The sequence below is a fragment of the Tyto alba genome, unplaced genomic scaffold, assembly GCF_018691265.1.
Source record: "Tyto alba isolate M040663 unplaced genomic scaffold, T.alba_DEE_v4.0 Super-Scaffold_27, whole genome shotgun sequence".
NCBI classification, from domain to species: Eukaryota; Metazoa; Chordata; class Aves; order Strigiformes; family Tytonidae; genus Tyto; species Tyto alba.
The window spans coordinates 27,831,507-27,840,635 of NW_024881301.1; positions in this window are offsets into that span (position 1 = coordinate 27,831,507).

Consider the following 9,129-nt stretch of genomic DNA (forward strand, 5'->3'; position numbering starts at 1 on the left):
ATTCCAGGAAAAAAAGTCCCAGACCAGCAGTGTTAATTTTCATGGGCTCCATTTGCTTCAAGCAGCAGGTTAGCGTGGTAGCAGTTGAATTATTTTTGATCAGTGCCCTTCTAATTCAGAGCTTTGCATACATGAATGAAGACCTGGTATAACTGTTACTTTCCTAGTTTTTAATAGAAATGAAATTGCTGTCTGTTGAAATTAGGTGGGGGATTAGTATATGCACTCCAGTGTAAATATATTTCAAATCCAGATTTTGCAAAATAAATTACAACTATTAAAGCTTATATTCCAGTGACCTGTGCAGTGAGAACTAAACGTAATTTATTTAATTTTCACACTTCATTATGTAACCTTAATAGAGAAATGCAAGATAAATAATGGGGACAGTCCTATCAAGACATTGAAAATCTGCCAGGCATTCATAACAACAAATGATAATTAGTTAAAACTGACCTTCACTGCAACTGATACGGAAATGTGCTTAATAGTACTGGAATAAATTACATAACAGTTGGGAAATCCAAAGTTTGCAGGGTTTTTTGCAAGCTTTGCAAAAGATTCTGCTAGTCTAGTCACTAACTTTGTATTTTTACATAAGTTCAGTTAGCGGCTTTTATCAGAGATGTAGAAAAAGTTTGGAAGATAATATCCATTCAGTGACTCTGGCTACTTTTTTTTTTTAATGGTTGTTTCTGTAGCACTCTACAGTTTCATCTTCTGAGATCTTAGGTGCCAGTGCATTAACGGAATAAAAGAATATATTTGATGTATTTGGAAGGTAAGGAAATAGTTTATTTTGTATCCTAAGCTGTACTTTTCTTTTAAATTATTTGAAATGTAAATTGATGTTAATATTAAAAAGCTTAATTTATTGTTTAAAAATGTAGACACTTCTTGAAATTAATGTATCTTTTTTATTTTTATAGGAATAAAGTAATGGCTAATGTTTTCATTATAGTTTTCTTGGGGTTTGGAACTGTTTTGAACAAAAATATTACAGCTCACCATTTTATGCTTATTGGTTATATGGCTAATGGTGAAATAAAGCATTTTTCTCTATATCGTTTTACTGAGGCTTTATTCAAGAAGAAAATAAGTGTTACATAAAAATGCCACTGAACTTTTAAACCTTTAAAAAAAAATCCCCTATGGCTGCAGCTTGAATTTTACCTAAGCAAGCAAACACATACAGAAAGTGTCTGCTCTATATAGATATAGTGTGTAATTCTTCATAAGTAGCTTGCTGGAGAAGTAAAGCAAGCGAGCAAGCCACAAATTCGTCGGAATATTTCACTTGCAACATTTTTTTATAAAAGAAGATTGTCTTGATTAATTAGACCAATACACCTTTGCAGTCATGAGATAATAGGCCACATAAACAACTGTTTGAGTGTACATTTTATTTTTTGCTACTAAGTATAAAATGGGCAAACTACCCTTCTTCTGGGGATTTCCCATGTCCTCACGGTGCTCCCAGAGATGTCTGAATAGTCATATCTTCTACACCCTCTGTTCCTCCAGGGTGGTTGTCACATTTTCACAACAAACCAGAGCCCAGTGATGCTGTTCTTGAATTATTTCTGTTTACATGTGTATCTAAAATGCAAGTTTATAAGCTTCAAAATAGAAAACACACTGAAGATTGAATCCAACGCTACCAGATGGATAGAGCATTGACCTTGAAATATGTTTGGGATTCAGTTAAAAACTGGGATGGTTGTTAGTAAGCACTTTCTGCTGTTTATAAGACATGGCTCTGCCTACTGATTAGTCTTTTTAAGCTTGAGACCAATAATCCTTCATGATGAAGCTTTGAATCCAATGAAATCTTGGTGAGAGAAAGCACAAAACCAAAACCAGCCATCTGGGTAGCTCGAACATGGGATATGCATGCAGGTTGTAATGTCTTGTAGGTGCATAGAAAGGTACCAAGATGAAGGTCTTGTTGGAAATCCGTATAAAACAGCTTACAGAGAGAATTAGCAGTGTCTTTGCAGCTTGTTGGCAGGACAGGGTACAGAAGCGCCTTTTGGAGGAGATAAGGCAGAAGTAGACTCCAAGCCCATGGTTGTATCGACAAGACTTGCGCAGCTGATTGCTAGTGAGGAGAAGGGGCCTTAGCGTGCCTAGTGTGAAGGATGATTTCAGACAATGCAAAGCACCAAGGTATTCCATTCCTATGCATGAGGCAATCCTTTAAAATCCTTACGGTACCAGCAACCCCACAGAGGAACAGGGTGCTCCACCAGAAAGTCAGAAGTATGGAAGAGGGATCTTTAGGTAACTCATGTCAGGCAGAGACAATTGGGAATGTATATGTCAAACTGGCATTTCCCAATATATGTATTATTTCCATCTATAGGTTTTTGGTGCCATATCAGTGATATAAAAATTTTCAAGCAGTGACACAATTTAGTTTATGTTCCTTACAGTACTCAAAGTAAAATATTTTAACCAATATCATAAAAATTATATCCAATTTCATCTTGGTTTGGGATTAAATTCCTTTTTTTTGTCAGTCCTAATATAATGTAACTAAATTGATTTTCATGTCCTAAAAAATAAATACGCAGTGGTAGCATGTGTAATAGCTAATCTGCTAAGAAAGCTTGTCTTTTCTATTTGAATGACAAAATTAAAAGTTTTCCATTTGTCAAAAAGAAGGACCACGTGACAATAACTGAAATGTGTTTGGGGAGACTGTGATCACTGGTGCTGATCTCCGGGTTCAGAGCCAGCCCAGTGTCCTAGGTCCATCTCTGAGACTGAGGGACATCAGTCCCTGCTAAAAGGCCCAACTCATTGTAACTCACGTGCAGTCTCATGTATTAGTTTGTCACCGCTCTCGGGGAGCTTGGACACCTGCAATACCCTGTATTTTAAGACAGAGGTACGCTGATTTACTTTTCCTATTTCATTGAGTTTAGCGTCCATCCACAGAAGATGGAAAAATGTCTGTAACAGGAGCCTTTAGTTCTTCCATGCATCAATTACACTTTAAAAAATAAATTATTTGGAACCAATAGAAAAAGTTTCCTGAGCACTAGCTCTGTGTCTCAAGCATAGCGGGTAGTTTTATCAGGGGCACTCAGGTTACACTGGCACACATGGTGGTGTGGGCTCAGGTGTCAGTAATGCTGATGGTAATACCGAGATGGAGTGTGTGAAAAACAGCACTGTATACATCAGTGCACCCCACAGAATATCACAGGAGTACTGATTGCTAGTGGGTTTGGTACTACTTAAGTTTACCTTTGGCCTTCGGAGCTTTCTGTGTCAGTACAGATGCCCTGAGCTTTTAGACCTGATAAATTCTCATTTAAAACTAAATACTGAATGTTATTCCTTGCAAACTACAAAGCGATTTGTTGTCCTCTTTTGAGTGTGCGGGTCCTCAGCTCTAATCCAGATAGCTCTGCTCATGCATGTTCAGAAGAATTAACACAAATGTAATGTAAACGTAGTGTAGCCCTTGAGCCTCACATCCATTTATACCAATTCCAAGTTAGCATAAACTTACTGATTTAAAAAGAGGCCAGCTTGCTTACATATAACATTTAGCCTAAATCTGTGTAGTGACTCCAGCCTTCTGGTTACCTGTCAAAAAGTCAAGTACCTTTTGTCTTTGAAGATACTTGCTGTATCCAGACCAGCTGCAAGTGTCATTTTTTTTGTTCAGAAGAGTCACGGCTGTATTATTTTCACTTGTGCTGCTGCGCCCTTTTTTTTTTTTTTTTTTTTTTTTAATTTAAGAAATACTATTACAGGAAAATCTACCTCCTTTGCTTAAGTCTTCCTGAGAAAAGTTATTGCTGAGGACACTGGTACTTTGAATAGAGAATGTAATTTTTGTCGTCCGTGAAAATTGCTCATAGTAATTATACTGTGATATTGCACCTCTGCTACTTCTGTAGCTCTGCCTGCTGCCTCAAATGCCATGTGAGAGCATGGGCAAGAGTCTCTGGCTGTCTCAGGCACGCAGCTGGGACTACACCACTTATCTGTAGGAGCCATTCCTTATACAGCGAATAATGTGCCTTACATTTGAAGAGTAAAGCAGGAACTGAGAAGAAGCAGAACTTCCAGCTCAAGTAAAGTTAGGACTGAACAGAGCCTAGATGCTACGCAGGAGGACTACGGGACCAAAGGGTGATTAAACCTTCTGCAAAAGCAGGATGACAATTTGAAAGTAACTTCTTCATCCTCTTCCTTCTCCCCGTTCCCCTTAGATTTTTACTAAGGAGAACAGGCAGTTCAGCTGCAGCCCCTGTGGCAGGGGGATGCTGCAGCCAGCCTGACCCACCCTTAGGTGTGGGAAGGTTTCTTCCCTGCTATAAAGCCATCTGTTCTTTCACAGCCTGATGCAGGTTGTATTGTTTTCCTGCATGTCCTGTGTTACTCAGCTTGACAACTATATCACTGAGTAGTCAGAACTGGCCTGGATAAAAAAAAGGAGAAAATGGTTTAAAGCTCCTGAGCTGTGTAACTAAGTAACGCCATCTTAGCAACTGCTGTTACAAGAGGAGTCCTAAAGATTTGCTTAAATGGCATTACTTTCAAATACTGTCTCTTCATCAAGTGGATAAGAAGGGGGTGTATATAAAGATATATATATATATATGTGTGTGTGTGTGTGCATATATATATATAACAAATAGAACATATAAGTGAACGACAAAAGTAGCTTCAAAAAGGGCAGAGAAGACATAAATTCAGTTTGACATCTCAACCATAAACATATTTAAAAAGGAAGGAGTCTAAAATGAAGATGGCAATACAGGTAATATAAATAAGGAGTACTTTCTTCTACCATACCACAGTAATCTTTGTACTAAAGTAAAAACTTGATTCGCACTACTGAAAAAATATGTATATAACCTGGTTTTATTATTTATATGCATAGTGTTTGCTTTTGCAGATTCCTGCAATACATCCATAGATTTACTTGTTCAATTAACACTGAGTGTTGCTTGCTTTATAGCCATCTGTGTAAACTGTTTGCTTTTTTGTCATTACAAGGTTATGTAGATTGAGGACTTTTTTAAGGCTAATGACTTAGAAAAGTGATTTTCTGGTATTTGAGGCAGTTTAGATGGCAAACAATAGGAAAAATAAAATACTTGATGTAGCCATGATTGCATTCATCATATATTTAAACAAATTGACTTGCGTATCATGTCTTGCTTCCTTAATCAAGCCAACTATTATGCAAGTTTATCATCTGATACAATTAAAGAACTTATGCTGTGCAAGTAACTATCAAATGCAGTCCCACTTCCAAAGGGCTTTCAAGCTAGTTCAGAAGAGAGACAAAGCAGTTTATATGTGCACAATAGACCAAACGATGGTATATAAGGAAGCAGGTGTATGACATCCTCCTTTTAGTGAGTCTAAATATGGAAACAAGTAAATATATTCTGTTTTAATAATGCTTAATAAGAGATATCATGCCATAAACAATTCCAACAGACATTTTAGGAGCAGAAGTTGAACTACATGAACTGAGCGAGTTTCTGAAGCATCCAGGTGCAAAGGGAATGGTATTGCATGGAGCCTGGATTATCCAAGTATAGCAAGAAAGTCATAGAAACTGGAAGTAAAGCATTGGCAATGTGCCTTGAGAGGAAGCCTACATGGTGCAGAGGCCTTTCTGGAAAGAGAATTGAAACCCTGGTCAAAAAACTTGTTCTCACTGTGATCCTAGTGCTTCATGGAAATAGGATCTTGATGGAACTGCACCGATTGTTTAAAAATTTCATACAAAAAAAAAAAAAATCTGCTTTTCCAGTGCAAGTATCTTGCTAGCTTGCTTGTATTCTCTGTGGGGGAGGACAGGGAAAATACAGCAGTAGCTGAAATTTTTCAAGAGAGAATACATTTTTTTGTATAGCCCCCAACAGACAAGGTACTGTGAACATCTTGTATCTTGTTGCCAAGCGAAGTTTGGTTTACAATAGTGTGAGATGCGGTTATTTATATCTGTTCTCCAAATGGATAAGGCTAGGTGCAGAGACTGTGTGGTGCTCACAGCCACAGAGCAAAACTGTCAGATCAGGGAACTGAACTTGCAGCCTAAGTTATGCTCCTCTGCCCATGCCAGGGCTGATGCCAGCTCCCAAAATTATTTACATGTTCCATGGGATGCCTTACTGGTGGAAAAATATTCTGTGGAGCTCTGCACCTGAAAAGTTTCACACTAGAAGCAATGGTATTACTGGTGGTAAGGTAGAAATGGGGTTGAGTGGCTGCATCAGAACTGAGCAGTTTACAAGATAGCGAAATATTTGGTTCTCCCAGGATGGATTTTTTTCTCCCCTTGAGTATAGCCAACTTGGAGTCCTCCCAAAGAGAAGGGTTCATCTCAACGGCACCCTGATCCGCCTCTAGCAATGATTGTCCTTTCCTTATTCTAGTTTCCTCTCCTCCATCAGTTGCAACACATGTGCCTCCCCTGTGCACACAGCATGAAGTTTTAAATTTTGGTCATGCTGAGTGGGTAGAAGTGGGTGAGTTGCTGTTGTGCTGGAACAGATGGTGTCTGCAGTGCAGCCACCAGATATGTGCATGTGTTGTAGGTGGTTGCTAAAGGAAAAAGGGAAAATTTAGAGTTTTTGTTGAAAAGGTTTGTTAGTTTTCACTTATTTATTGGAGGTGGAACAATTAGAAAGCTGAGGTCAGTTTGTTTTTTTTTTTTCAGTGGCTGGTGGTTGTCAGTTGTTTGGTTTATCTAGATGAAGGAAACTTGGTACATTGGTCCAAGGTAACATGACAGGGATGGTTAAGAGGAGAGGACTCTGATTATTTTCTGCCTCTTGATAACTTGTAAGTAGCCAGATTTCTGGACCACGGACCAGAGCTTCCAGGTGTCCTCACCTTCCTCTGTTAAGTCCCCATCACTTATTGCAACCAAGACACCTACTCAGGTCGCCCACCACTCGCACCTTGCCTGCCTAGCCTGGTACTACAGCCTGCGAGCTGGCCCCTTTCCCATTTTTTCTCACAGTGAAAGGCCTGCAGCCACCCACCAGGTTTCTCCTCCCACGGATCCCTGAAGTCTCTTGGCCTCCTGCCTCTCACCTGAACTTCTCCAGGCCCACGTGCCTCAGGCAGCCGCAGTGCTCAGAGGCCCTTCCTCAGCCCCTGGCACCACGGCCGCCTGGTCCCTGCCCTAGGGCTCGGCGTGCTGTGCCCCGTCCTTGGAGACCCCCTTCTCCATGAGGGGATAATTCACGAAAGGTGCAAAGAGGCCCTTGAGGGCAGCTGGCAAATCAACCCAAGCGTGTTGTTGGCGACCTGTAATGGACCACTCCTGACCTGTGTTGGGTTTTGAGGCATTTTTAATGTGTCCCATGAGATCCCAGTCAACTTATCTGTGCTAATGGTTTTCCTTTGGGAAGGGCATCAAAGGTTGGTTGGTCAAGTTTAGGGTTTTTTAGAAGTTTTTTTCTGTAGTCATAATTAATATCTTGTTAAAAGTACTTTTTGTTGCAGTGTTTTATTTGTGGTGGATGTTTTTTTAGCTAAAGAGATATTAATCTAAATGATGGAAGATTGGCAAAACTTGGAAGAGGAGGTAGAGTATTCATGTCCAACAGCTCATGAAATTTATTTTTTTTTTTGTACAAAACAAATTGCAGGTGTCCCTTGAAGACCTGCGGTACCAGCAGTAGACACTGAATTCCCTTGTTCAGTTGTGCAGCAGAGTCTGACTTCTTGGGAATTGTAACCCAAGCTTTACTGCTTTCTCAATAATATTGTGCTGTGATCTCCTGTCTAATAACATTAGAAGATAATTCACGTACGTTGTATTGTTCACAGCTTAATTTTTCATGCTGAGTGGTATAAGGTATTTATCAACTGGTTTAATAGATTAGATCTCAGCCTGCACCTCCTCACACTCTGCTGCATGTGGATGGAGGCTGACAACTCTGCCTTTAGAAAAGCATTCCTTGTTCAACCCCATGACTAATGCAGATAATTATTCTTAAAACAGTTCTGGATGCCACTGCAGTGAGCTTTCATGTGCATGTAGAAATGTGTATTTACATTCATCTAGCATTAATGAACCCCGGGGTGCCATGTAAATCTTACTTTTACCCTGCGGTTTAATGAAATAGTTCGTAGGGCTAGTGTCACAGTGGGGGGGCAGCTCATGTGGTCTGGATATCCAAAGATACAAAACAGGGAGTGCAAAATAAATCAATAAAGATAATCATTAAAGAGATCTCATTTCATGGCATGTTATTAAACTCCTGTATTCCCAAAGACCCTCCGGGTTTGGTCCATTTCACACGGCGAATTAATATTTCTCCTTTCCAAACCTAGCTGAATGTGGAACAAAACCACCCACTTCAAAACCAAAACAACAGGGGAGAAAAAAAATCACACACACAAAAAACCAACCAACCAACCAACCAAAAAAAAAAAAAAAAAAAGCCTTCCTTAGATTCATATTCTGGTATGGCAATGTGTTAAAAACTAGATTGATTTGATGTGATCTTTTTTAATGAGTTGGTGATGGTGGCTTCTTGCATCTTGGTTGCTTATTGCATGTTCACATATAATTAGATAATTTGTTCCAGTGCTTTTCTAGGAATTGAAAATGAAGCCACTTGATCTATTAACCTGGGACATTTCAGTCATATTTTTAAGATTAACATCTTGCTTTTCTCTTTTCCCACTATCCAGTCCCATTCTTTCTCCAAGTGTTCCACAAAAACTTCCAGCAGTTCTGACGTGCTTCGCCACAGGCTGACCAGCACTCTGGGTGTGTTTCCTCAGGTCTAGCCAGTCGAATAAGCTTAGGTGGTTTCTACCTTACCAGACTACTCCTTGGCTTGCTACTTTTCTGGTATCATCTTAGCTCTTCCCCCTCTTTCCTGGGTGTTTTTCTTCTGCCCATCCGCATCCCAGCTGGATGCTTTTCAGTCAATACCAAAACAAAGTGGCATTAGTTGCTCTGATCCTCAGTGCCAGCTGCTCCCTTCCCACTGAGAAGTGATTGTTATTGTCTTGCTAATATGTTAATTTACATACTTTAATGTTGTTGTTCTCTGGGTCTGTTCTGTGTCTTTGGCCTTTGATTTTACCCTTATAAATTCACACCCTTCTGTCATGCTTCTCCTG